Genomic DNA, 14,127 nt, shown 5'->3' on the forward strand with positions numbered 1-14,127 from the left:
CTATACGGGAGTCCTTTCCTCCCCCACTCTCTCTGTGTGCTGCCCTTCTGGCAGCTCTATGGGCCTTGCACAGCTGGTGAGCAACCAGCCCCTGATTACTCACCAACTCCCAGTCAGCCACAATTAGTCCTGGCCGGAGAGCCCGTCGAGACCTGGCACGTCCAGCAGATGGAGCCATCGGCTCGTGATGTATACTCTGTCTGTCACCAGGCCTCGACGAGTCTCCCCCTGGTGGCTGACCTGCTGTACGCCACACCCACTAGTAGTCCAGTACTGTATCAGAGGTTTGATATAGCCTTCTGTAGCGAGCCCAACATTAACTTCTTACCTATAGGTCTACATCATCATCCTCTGTCTGCATCCTAATCCCTACCTGTAGTCTACCTACCTCTGGTATAATGCATTTCCACCTCTCATTCCATCAGTGTTGCTCTGTCTGCATCCTAATCCCTACCTGTAGTCTACCTACCTCTGGTATAATGCATTTCCACCTCTCACTCCATCAGTGTTGCTCTGTCTGCATCCTAATCCCTATCTGTAGTCTACCTACCTCTGGTATAATGCATTTCCACCTCTCACTCCATCAGTGTTGCTCTGTCTGCATCCTAATCCCTACCTGTAGTCTACCTACCTCTGGTATAACGCATTTCCACCTCTCACTCCATCAGTGTTGCTTGTTCATCTTCCTGAATTAAAAGATGAACAGATTAATATTGGTGGCATAAGGTCATTAAATATTGCTAAGTTATTTAGCTATAGTGTGGATGTAGGGCTGTTTTTAGTATATAATGAGCACCCAGATGCTGCGTAGGCAACACAATAATATCAGACAGACAAGCTGGCCCTGCTGCCTCCGTGTTGACTACTATGTTGCAATATGAATATTCTCAGAGTTGTCTTGTTGATACTAAATGTTTCAGTTTCTCCAAGCCGCCTTGTTCGTTTATACAATGTTTCAATATTCTCAGAGCCACCTTGTTGATGCAATGCTTCAGTATTCACAGAATGTTTCCTTTCTCTGGTGAATAATGCAGACAGGCAAATACAAAATGAGCTGGGTGTACACATCATAAGGAACATCTCTGAATGCAGAGCAACAATTTTGTTGGGAAGCACATGACACAATGACACTGTCATAGTACACAATACGAACCGCTCCACAAGGGTGACTTCATATACATTATAGCAGGGGGTCGACGACGTTTATCATGAGTGACACTTTACAATTGATCCTACAATTTCTAAAGATCTGCGTGACTGTAATTATTTCCATATAAGTATTTTATGCTACTCAACTGTGTCCAAAAAATGTTTAACTGCCCACAAACTGAATATTTTTAGCTGGCTACTGGACAGAAACGTTGTTCATTAAACCACAGGCCACGGAGCCCCACTATGCATTGCCTTCCTGTATGGAGGCTCTGTCCAATCAGCTGTGCAGCCTTAAGGTAAAGGTTAAATATTGTATTGTTTTTGTTCATTTCTGAGTGATGTTCTATCGATTCCCTGCGTCATTTCATGTTTTCATGTGTATCTGAGTTATTTGCCTTCAAGCAGGCAGAAATATGTCCGGTATGACGTACCACCGTGATAAAGTCTCTCACTACACTGGAAGTTAATAGGAATATGACTTTTAGATCGCGAAAACGTTATTCATACACGTCAGATTTCAATACTGGACGATATAACTCGGGAGGTCTTCTCTCGAATAAGCCATTGATCATATTTTTGTGATGTTCCTGCCTTGAGAAACTGGTAATTTAACGGAGGGTCTAACAAGTTTCTCCTATTTGTCGGCCTCTTTAGTCCAGGATGCATTGCGTGGTGCCTTTGCCAGATACATTATAGAAAGGAGATAGGAATCCAATTTAAAGGAACAATGTATAACGCCCTTCCCAGCAGACTGTTGACCAATCACGTTCAGGTTGTCATGCTGCGTCACGCAGTTGTTAAGATAATCGTCACGCAATCCCTTCTCATAGTCAGTATACTTTATCTCGAGAAATGTGCCTATTTTCTTCGAAAGTATGTAATGCCACGATTCCAACGCTATAAGATACTACAGATAGCAAGTTAATTACCTCACATCTCGGAAAAGATTAGTAATGTTGTACTTGTACTCATTCACTCCGTGAAGGAGAGCGATCCCTGTCACAGAATCGCCCAGAATGCACCGCGTGGGCCAATGACGTTTCATCGTCAACGTTTCCCATCTCCTCAAAAGTATATCTGCCGTTGTGATTTAAACTCCTCTCTGTGAGACACATCGATCTGCAGGTTGAACAAGGAGAGATTGGAGACTCCTACATTGATAGTGCAGTTTGTTTAGGTGAGATCATTGCATTGTGGATTTTGTTCTCGATTTGAGCTGCAACAGATTCCCTCAATGATTTTCCATATTTCTACCAACCTTATTATAACGCAGAAAGGAAAGATCTGTTAACAAAAATGATTGTTCTCACACATTAGTGTTATTTAACACAGTAAATTAAAAAGAATGAGTGGTTGCGGGTGGATTTTTCCTTTAATGTGTAGATTTTCCTTTTGTATTTCATAATTTTCTTCATTCTTTGGTTGAGTCTGTTTGTCGTTATGCGTCCTTGTCGATTGAAGGCCTAAGAAATTCCTTTGATGTCAAATCAAATCAAGTTTATTTTATATAGCCCTTCGTACATCAGCTAATATCTCGAAGTGCTGTACAGAAACCCAGCCTAAAACCCCAAACAGCAAGCAATGCAGGTGTAAAAGCACGGTGGCTAGGAAAAACTCCCTAGAAAGGCCAAAACCTAGGAAGAAACCTAGAGAGGAACCAGGCTATGAGGGGTGGCCAGTCCTCTTCTGGCTGTGCCGGGTGGAGATTATAACAGAACATGGCCAAGATGTTCAAAATGTTCATAAATAACAAGCATGGTCAAATAATAATCAGGAATAAATGTCAGTTGGCTTTTCATAGCCGATCATTAAGAGTTGAAAACAGCAGGTCTGGGACAGGTAGGGGTTCCATAACCGCAGGCAGAACAGTTGAAACTGGAACAGCAGCAAGGCCAGGTGGACTGGGGACAGCAAGGAGTCATAATGCCCGGTAGTCCTGACGTATGGTCCTAGGGCTCAGGTCCTCCGAGAGAGAGAAAGAAAGAGAGAAGGAGAGAATTAGAGAGAGCATACTTAAATTCACACTGGACACTGGATAAGACAGGAGAAGTACTCCAGATATAACCAACTGACCCTAGCCCCCCGACACATAAACTACTGCAGCATAAATACTGGAGGCTGAGACAGGAGGGGTCAGGAGACACTGTGGCCCCATCCGATGATACCCCCGGACAGGGCCAAACAGGAAGGATATAACCCCACCCACTTTGCCAAAGCACAGCCCCCGCACCACTAGAGGGATATCTTCAACCACCAACTTACAATCCTGAGACAAGGCCGAGTATAGCCCACAAAGATCTCCACCACAGCACAAACCAAGACGGGGGGGGCGCCAACCCAGACAGGAAGATCACGTCAGTAACTCAACCCACTCAAGTGACGCACCCCTCCTAGGGACGGCATGAAAGAGCACCAGTAAGCCAGTGACTCAGCCCCTGTAATAGGGTTAGAGGCAGAGAATCCCAGTGGGGAGAGGGGAACCGGCCAGGCAGAGACAGCAAGGGCGGTTCGTTGCTCCAGAGCCTTTCCGTTCACCTTCACACTCCTGGGCCAGACTACACTCAATCATATGACCTACTGAAGAGATAAGTCTTCAGTAAAGACTTAAAGGTTGAGACCGAGTCTGCGTCTCTCACATGGGTAGGCAGACCATTCCATAAAAATGGAGATCTATAGGAGAAAGCCCTGCCTCCAGCTGTTTGCTTAGAAATTCTAGGGACAATTAGGAGGCCTGCGTCTTGTGACCGTAGCGTACGTGTAGGTATGTACGGCAGGACCAACTCGGAAAGATAGGTAGGAGCAAGCCCATGTAACGCTTTATAGGTTAACAGTAAAACCTTGAAATCAGCCCTTGCCTTAACAGGAAGCCAGTGTAGGGAAGCTAGCACTGGAGTAATATGATCAAATTTCTTGGTTCTAGTCAGGATTCTAGCAGCCGTATTTAGCACTAACTGAAGTTTATTTAGTGCTTTATCCGGGTAGCCGGAAAGTAGAGCATTGCAGTAGTCTAACCTAGAAGTAACAAATGCATGGATTAATTTTTCTGCATCATTTTTGGACAGAAAATTTCTGATTTTTGCAATGTTACGTAGATGGAAAAAAGCTGTCCTTGAAACAGTCTTGATATGTTCGTCAAAAGAGAGATCAGGGTCAAGAGTAACGCCGAGGTCCTTCACAGTTTTATTTGAGACGACTTTACAACCATCAAGATTAATTGTCAGATTTAACAGAAGATCTCTTTGTTTCTTGGGACCTAGAACAAGCATCTCTATTTTGTCCGAGTTTAAAAGTAGAAAGTTTTCAGCCATCCACTTCCTTATGTCTGAAACACAGGCTTCTAGCGAGGGCAATTTTGGGGCTTCACCATGTTTCATTGAAATGTACAGCTGTGTGTCATCGGCATAGCAGTGAAAGTTAACATTATGTTTTCGAATGACATCCCCAAGAGGTAAAATATATAGTGAAAACAATAGTGGTCCTAAAACGGAACCTTGAGGAACACCGAAATGTACAGTTGATTTGTCAGAGGACAAACCATTCACAGAGACAAACTGATATCTTTCCGACAGATAAGATCTAAACCAGGCCAGAGCTTGTCCGTGTAGACCAATTTGGGTTTCCAGTCTCTCCAAAAGAATGTGGTGATCGATGGTGTCAAAGGCAGCACTAAGCTCTAGTAGCACGAGGACAGATGCAGAGCCTCGGTCTGACGCCATTAAAAGGTCATTTACCACCTTCACAAGTGCAGTCTCAGTGCTTAGATGGGGTCTAAAACCAGACTGAAGCATTTCGTATACATTGTTTGTCTTCAGGAAGGCAGTGAGTTGCTGCGCAACAGCTTTTTCAAAAAAAATTGAGAGGAATGGAAGATTCGATATAGGCCGATAGTTTTTTATATTTTCTGGGTCAAGGTTTGGCTTTTTCAAGAGAGGCTTTATTACTGCCACTTTTAGTGAGTTTGGTACACATCCGGTGGATAGAGAGCCGTTTATTATGTTCAACATAGGAGGGCCAAGCACATGAAGCAGCTCTTTCAGTAGTTTAGTTGGAATAGGATCCAGTATGCAGCTTGAAGGTTTAGAGGCCATGATTATTTTCATCATTGTGTCAAGAGATATAGTACTAAAACACTTAAGTGTCTCTCCCGATCCCAGGCCCTGGCAGAGCTGTGCAGATCCAGGACAGCTAAGCCCTGGAGGAATACGCAGATTTAAAGAGGAGTCCGTCATTTGTTTTCTAATGATCATGATCTTTTCCTCAAAGAAGTTCATGAATTTATTACTGCTGAAGTGAAAGCCATCCTCTCTTGGGGAATGCTGCTTTTTAGTTAGCTTTGCAACAGTATCAAAAAGAAATTTTGGATTGTTCTTATTTTTCTCAATTAAGTTGGAAAAGTAGGATGATCGAGCAGCAGTGAGGGCTCTTCGATACTGCACGGTACTGTCTTTCCAAGCTAGTCGGAAGACTTCCAGTTTGGTGTGGCGCCATTTCCGTTCCAATTTTCTGGAAGCTTGCTTCAGAGCTCGGGTATTTTCTGTATACCAGGGAGCTAGTTTCTTATGACAAATGTTTTTCGTTTTTAGGGGTGCAACTGCATCTAGGGTATTGCGCAAGGTTAAATTGAGTTCCTCAGTTAGGTGGTTAACTGATTTTTGTCCTCTGACGTCCTTGGGTAGGCAGAAGCAGTGGCGTGCCGTGGGCCTGGGGCCTGGGCCTTCAGTGAGGTACTACACAGTCCCACCCGAATTAATCCACCTCTTATTACCATCATTATGATGCCATGGCTCTAGACACTATACATTTAGACAGAAACGCAGTATAACCAGGCATTGCGTCACCTTGAAATTGACAAATTGACATTTTTGGGTAAACAGTGTTTAAAAACATGACACAATCAATGAGTCTTTTCAATATTTCCCTTCACCTTTTCATTGTGCAGCTCCGTTGCCCTGCGCGTTTGTTCTTTGAGCTGTAGATCCACTCCGGTGTCCCCAAAAGTTTTCAAAAGCACCATTGCTTGTAAGTGCCCAGCCGTACTTTGGTGTCTCGTTGCTGCCTTGGTTAGACAACTCAAGTTTGCAAAGCCAGTGTGGCTCCAAACACCAAATCGATCACTTGCAAATAATAGGCATTCCCAGCAGTACAGTTTGCAGTGCTTCTCGGAGCCTGTGAGCCATCTGATAGCGCTCGTAGTTGAAACTTTGAAAGTGGCGAGCGAACGAACCCCTTTCCCGCCTGTGACAGGCTTTGTGGCGTCGGGCGACCTCTCCTTACAATGTCTAACTTTTCTTGAAAAGTTCGTCTTGAGAATGCCGTTATAATTATATCCTCGACCAAATCGATATCTTCTCCTCCTTCCGCCATTGTGGGTTGAAAAAACAGCTTAGTAGTACGCAAATTAATTCGTTTATCAAATTCAGTTTCCTAGATCTGTATAGACCTGCCCATAGGACCTGCCTCTCAATATTGGTAATCCAATCAAAAGACGTGCACGCACTACGCCTGCTAGCTGGCTCCTGTGTAACACTGGAGCCAGCCAGCAGGCATACAATAGCCAACTCTAAAGCTGATTGGTTGACACTAAATTTTCATTTCCATTCACTATAAGCTACAAGCGCCCGCACTGTTGATTCTGAAGGCCTGAGGGCAGATTTTAGACCCCTGGCAACACATGATGGCTGAATATGATTGGATAAAAGATCTAACATAAAGACCAGCCCTCCAAATCTCAACCTGGGGCTGGAAGCAGTGCAACCAAGAGGAAAGCTATGAAATGAAGAGTATAACTCTTACTCTGGGGAATAATTTAATACATATTTGTGGGAAAATATATATTTTTTTAAATTATATTCTGATGATGTTTAGGCCAGCAGAGAAGGCCTTGCAGACCCTGACGGCCCACCACTGGGCAGAAGGAGTTTGGAAGGGCATCAAGGAATTTTTGTGTTGTCTGAGAATTTATAGCACGACTTTTGATGCTCCTTGGTTGGGGTCTGAGCAGACTATTTGTTGCGATTGCAAACGTAATAAAATGGTGGTCCGATAGTCCAGGATTATGAGGAAAAACATTAAGATCTACAACATTTATTCCATGGGACAAAACTAGGTCCAGAGTATGACTGTGGCAGTGAGTAGGTCCAGAGACATGTTGGACAAAACCCACTGAGTCGATGATGGCTCCGAAAGCCTTTTGGAGTGGGTCTGTGGACTTTTCCATATGAATATTAAAATCACCAAAAATTAGAATATTATCTGCTATGACTACAAGGTCCGATAGGAATTCAGGGTACTCAGTGAGGAACGCTGTATATGGCCCAGGAGGCCTGTAAACAGTAGCTATAAAAAGTGATTGAGTAGGCTGCATAGATTTCATGACTAGAAGCTCAAAAGACGAAAACATCATTATTTTTTTTGTAAATTCAAATTTGCTATCGTAAATGTTAGCAACACCTCCGCCTTTGCGGGATGCACGGGGGATATGGTCACTAGTGTAACCAGGAGGTGAGGCCTCATTTAACACAGTAAATTCATCAGGCTTAAGCCATGTTTCAGTCAGGCCAATCACATCAAGATTATGATCAGTGATTAGTTCATTGACTATAACTGCCTTTGAAGTGAGGGATCTAACATTAAGTAACCCTATTTTGAGATGTGAGGTATCGTGATCTCTTTCAATAATGGCAGGAATGGAGGAGGTCTTTATCCTAATGAGATTGCTAAGGCGAACACCGCCATGTTTAGTTTTGCCCAACCTAGGTCGAGGCACAGACACAGTCTCAATGGGGATGGCTGAGCTGACTACACTGACTATGCTAGTGGCAGACTCCACTAAGCTGGCAGGTTGGCTAACAGCCTGCTGCCTGGCCTGCACCCTATTTCATTGTGGAGCTAGAGGAGTTAGAGCCCTGTCTATGTTGGTAGATAAGATGAGAGCACCCCTCCAGCTAGGATGGAGTCCGTCACTCCTCAGCAGGTCAGGCTTGGTCCTGTTTGTGGGTGAGTCCCAGAAAGAGGGCCAATTATCTACAAATTCTATCTTTTGGGAGGGGCAGAAAACAGTTTTCAACCAGCGATTGAGTTGTGAGACTCTGCTGTAGAGCTCGTCACTCCCCCTAACTGGGAGGGGGCCAGAGAATTACTCGATGCCGACACATCTATCTAGCAGATTTACACGCTGAAGCTATGTTGCGCTTGGTGACCTCTGACTGTTTCATCCTAACATCGTTGGTGCCGACGTGGATAACAATATCTCTATACTCGCCACTTTTAGCTTCTGCCAGCACCATCTTCAGATTAGCCTTAACGTCGGTAGCCCTGCCCCCTGGTAAACAGTGTATGATCGCTGGGTGATTCGTTTTAAGTCTAATACTGCGGGTAATGGAGTCGCCAATGACTAGGGTTTTCAATTTGTCAGAGCTAATGGTGGGAGCCTTCGGCGTCTCAGACCCCGTAACGGGAGGAGTAGAGACAAGAGAAGACTCGGCCTCAGACTCCGACTTGCTACTTAATGGGGAAAACCGGTTGAAAGTTTATGTCGGCTGAATGAGCGACACCAGTTGAGCATTCCTACAGCATTTCCCTCCAGAAGCCATGAGAAAGTTGTCCGGCTGTGGGGACTGTGCGGGGGGGGGGGTTTATACTACTATCTGTACTTACTGGTGGCACACTGGTTTCATCCTTTCCTACACTGAAATTACCCTTGCCTAACGATTGCGTCTGAAGCTGGGCTTGCAGCACAGCTATCCTCGCCATAAGGCGATCGTTCTCCTGTATATTATGAGCAAAGGCGACTGCAATTAGAAGACATCATGTTAATGTTACTACTTAGCTTCGGCTGTTGAAAGTGCTGACGAACCATGTCCAGATAAAGCGTCCGGAGTGAAAAAGTTGAATGAGGGAAAAAAGTTGTGATGGAAAAACTAAAAATATAAACGGTAATTAAAAAGTAAAAAGAAAAAAAAAACGTAAAGTTGTCAGCTAGCAAAGTAAGGTATGTCTGCCTTTTATTTCAATACATGTGTAAGACTTATCTGGCATAGTTTACATTCCCAGTCAGCTGTTTTATGCTCTGGTGTCTTTCACATTGATGTGGATATTTGAAGTCAGCCGTTGAAGCTTGTAAACTCAGCAAAAAAAAGAGGTCCCTTTTTCAGGACCCTGTCTTTCAAAGATAATTCGTAAAAATCCAAATAACTTCACAGATCTTCATTGTGAAGGGTTTAAACACTGTTTCTCATGCTTTTTCAATTAAACATAAACAATTAATGTAATGAACATGCACCTGTGGAACGGTCGGTAAGACACTAACAGCTCACAGACGGTAGGCAATTAAGGTCACAGTTATGAAAACTTAGGACACTAAAGAGGCCTTTCTAAAAGCAAAAGAAAGATGCCCAGGGTCCCTGCTCATCTGTGTGAACATGCCTTAGGCATGCTGCAAGGAGGCATGAGGACTGCAGATGTGACATATTGTGAGACGCCTAAGACAGCGCTACAGGGAGACAGGACGGACAGCTGATCATCCCCGCAGTGGCAAACCACGTGTAACAACACCTGCACAGGATCGGTACATCCGAACATCACACCTGCGGGACAGGTACAGGATGGCAACAACAACTGTCCGAGTTACACCAGGAACGCACAATCCCTCCATCAGTGCTCAGACTGTCCGCAATAGGCTGAGAGAGGCTGGACTTAGGGCTTGTAGGCCTGTTGTAACGCAGGTCCTCACCAGACATCACCGGCAACAACGTCGCCTTTGGGCACAAACCCACCGTCGCTGTACCAGACAGGACTGGCAAAAAGTGCTCTTCACTGATGAGTCGCACTTTTGTCTCACCAGGGGTGATGGTCAGATTTGCGTTTATTGTCGAAGGAATGAGCGTTACACCGAGGCCTGTACTCTGGAGCAGGATCGATTTGGAGGTGGAGGGTCCGTCATGGTCTGGGGCTGTGTGTCCCAGCATCATCGGACTGAACTTGTTGTCAATGTCAATGCTGTGCGTTACAGGGAAGACATCCTCCTCTCTCATGTGGTACCCTTCCTGCATGCTCATCCTGACATGACCCTCCAGCATGACAATGCCACCAGCCATACTGCTCGTTCAGTGCGTGATTTCCTGCAAGACAGGAATGTCAGTGTTCTGCCATGGCCAGCGAAGAGCCCGGATCTCAATTCCATTGGGCACGTCTGGGACCTGTTGGATCGGAGGGTGAGGGCTTGGGCCATTCCCCCCAGAAATGTCCGGGAACTTGCAGGTGCCTTGGTGGAAGAGTGGGGTAACATCTCACAGCAAGAACTAGCAAATCTGGTGCAGTCCATGAGGAGGAGATGCACTGCAGTACTTAATGCATCTGGTGGCCACACCAGATACTGACTGTTACTAACCCCCCCCCCCCCCCCCCCCTTTGTTCAGGGACACATTATTCAATTTCTGTTAGTCACATGTCTGTGGAACTTATTCAGTTTATGGGACAGTTGTTGAATCTTGTTATGTTCATACAAATATTTACACATGTTAAGTTTGCTGAAAATAAACTCAGTTGACAATAAGATGACGTATCTTTTTTTGCTGAGTTTATTATGCAGCTATTTCATTGTACTGATCCACCAGTAGAATAAATGAGTCAATGTAGCCTCTGTATGATGAGGTTGAGTAGTACATTGTACATCCATTCCACAGACCTTCAAACCTAATATAAACCTAATATTGCAGTGATAATTAATGTCTGGGGGCAGCTTTGTTAGTTTTTGCTGTTCTCCAAATAGTATTTTAGAGTTTTTAAGTACAGTAAATTATCAGGTGGGGGGATTTCTACACACCCCATTTAGCCATACCCTAGGTTTAGCTGTATTTCTACACACCCCATTTAGCCATACCCTAGGTTTAGCTGTATTTCCACACCCCATTTAGCCATACCCTAGGTTTAGCTGTATTTCTACACCCCATTTAGCCATATCCTAGGTTTAGCTGTATTTATACACACCCCATTTAGCCATACCCTAGCTTTAGCTGTATTTCTACACACCCAAACTACTTGATGTGGCTATGGGACAGAGGAGGAGGGGAGGGGAGATAGGGAGAGAGGGAGATGTCAACAGAGATAGGGCTGACAGAATAACATGCAGTCATCTCAATATCTTTTCATAACTGACTTCTCACCAGTGATGTCATCACAACCAGTAACCTTTTCCACTCTTCCACTCTTGGTCCGGCTCAGCTTGACCCTGACCTTTGAATTTAATTATTTAAAAAACAGACAAAAGCAAATGTATTAAGTTAGATCCACCACATGTTTCAATCAGACCACCATAGTCCCTGTGTCCAAGAACACCAAGGTAACCTGCCTAAATGACTACCGACCCGTAGTACTCACGTCTGTAGCCATGAAGTGTTTTGAAAGGCTGGTCATGGCTCACATCAACACCATTTTCCCAGAAACCCTAGACCCACTCCAATTTCCATACCGTCCCAACAGATCCACAGATGATGCAATCTCTACTGCACTCCACACTGCCCTTTCCCACCTGGACAAAAGGAACACCTATGTGAGAATGCTATTCATTGACTACAGCTCAGCGTTCAACACCATAGTGCCCTCAAAGCTCATCACTGAGGACCCTGGGACTAAACACCTCCCTCTGCAACTGGATCCTGGACTTCCTGACAGGCCGCCACCAGGTGGTAAGGTTAGGTAACAATACATCCACCACGCTGATCCTCAACACGGGGCTGTGTGCTCAGTCCCCTCCTGTACTCCCTGTTCACTCATGACTGCACGCCGAGGCATGACTCCAACACCATTAAGTTTGCCGATGACACAACAGTGGTAGGCCTGATCACTGACAACAGTGTGACAGCCTATAGGGAGGAGGTCAGAGACCTGGCCGTGTGGTGCCAGGACAACAATCTCTCCCTCAACGTGATCAAGACAAAGGAGATGATTGTGAAAGACAGGAAAAAGAGGGCCGAGCACGCCCCCATTCTCATCAACGGGGCTGTAGTGGAGCAGGTTGAGAGCTTCAAGTTCCTTGGTGTCCACATCACCAACATCCTAACATGGTCCAAACACACGAAGACAGTCGTGAAGAAGGCACGACAAAAGGAGACTGAAAAGATTTGGCATGGGTCCTCAGATCCTCAAAAGGTTCTACAGCTGCACCATCGAGAGTATCCTGACGGGTTGCATCACTCCCTGGTATGGCAACTGATCGACCTCTGACCGCATGACACTATAGAGGGTAGTGCGTACGACCCAGTACATCACTGGGTCAAGCTTCCTGCCATCCAGGACCTCTATACCAGGCGGTGTCAGAGGAAGGCCATAAAAATGGTCAAAGACTCCAGTCACCCTAGTCATAGACTGTTCTCTCTGCTACCGCACGGCAAGCAGTTCCGGAGCACCAAGTCTAGGTCCAAGAGGCTTCTAAACATCTTCTACACCCAAGCCATCAGACTCCTGAACATCTAATCAAATGGCTACCCAGACTATTTGCATTGTCCCCCCCTTAGCCTACGCTGCTGCTACTCTCTGTTATTATCTATGTATAGTCACTTTAATAACTACCTACATGTACATATTACCTCAATAACCTTGACACCGGTGACCCACACATTGACTCTGTACCGGTACCCCGGTACCACTAGGGCCCTCTTCCTCTCAACCAGCTGGCTCCACTAGGGCCCTCTCAACCAGCTGGCTACACTAGGGCCCTCTCAACCAGCTGGCTACACTAGTGCCCTCTCAACCAGCTGGCTCCACTAGTGCCCTCTCAACCAGCTGGTTCCACTACGGCCATCTCAGCCAGCTGGTTTCACTAGGGACCTCTCAACCAGCTGGCTCCACTAGTGCCCTCTCAACCAGCTGGCTCCACTAGTGCCCTCTCAACCAGCTGGCTCCACTAGTGCCCTCTCAACCAGCTGGCTCCACTAGTGCCCTCTCAACCAGCTGGTTCCACTACGGCCATCTCAGCCAGCTGGTTTCACTAGGGACCTCTCAACCAGCTGGCTCCACTAGTGCCCTCTCAACCAGCTGGCTCCACTAGTGCCCTCTCAACCAGCTGGCTCCACTAGTGCCCTCTCAACCAGCTGGCTCCACTAGTGCCCTCTCAACCAGCTGGCTCCACTATGGCCCTCTCAACCAGCTGGCTCCATTATTTACTGTAGTGTTTGTTCTCCACTGGTTACCCTGTTCTCATCACAACAGGTCACACATTCTGCTGACATGATTGCACACTGTGGTATTTTACCTAACAGAAGGAGCTTGTCAATATTATATATTTTTTTCAAATTATTTTGGGGTCCTTGTATTCTGAGGGAAATATGTGTCTCTTATACCATCGTACATTTGGCAGGAGGTTAGAAAGTACAGCTCAGTTTCCACCTCATTTTGTGGCAGTGGGCACATAGCCAGTCTTCTCTCTGCCTGTTTCAATCTTTTCTCAATAGCAAGGCTCACTTCATTTGTATATTGTACATTTTTTCCTCAGTTTTCTATCAGATAGTCTGTCACCATGTAATGTCTGTTTAGGGCCAAATAGTATTGGGATTTTTATATTTTCGGGGACATTTTTTTGTATCTGGGAGATCAGGAAACTCATGTTAATATTTTACATTATTTCACCCCTTATTGTTTGGAACTAAACTATCTCCATATATACTTCCATAAATGTGTTAAACTGGTACCAGGAGACCTTCAGACGAGTCTTGTAAAGCTTGTGGGCGTCCTAGATCAATACAACCTGTACGTGTTCCTGAGAGACTCACCTTTCCATAGTGGGGTCATGTTAGTGTGTCCTAGATCAAACCAACCTGTATGTGTTCCTGAGAGACTCACCTTTCCATAGTGGGGTCATGTTAGTGTGTCCTAGATCAATACAACCTGTATGTGTTCCTGAGAGACTCACCTTTCCATAGTGGGGTCATGTTAGTGTGTCCTAGATCAAACCAACCTGTATGTGTTCCTGAGAGACTC

This window comes from Salvelinus namaycush, unplaced genomic scaffold (genome assembly GCF_016432855.1).
Source record: "Salvelinus namaycush isolate Seneca unplaced genomic scaffold, SaNama_1.0 Scaffold325, whole genome shotgun sequence".
NCBI classification, from domain to species: domain Eukaryota; kingdom Metazoa; phylum Chordata; class Actinopteri; order Salmoniformes; family Salmonidae; genus Salvelinus; species Salvelinus namaycush.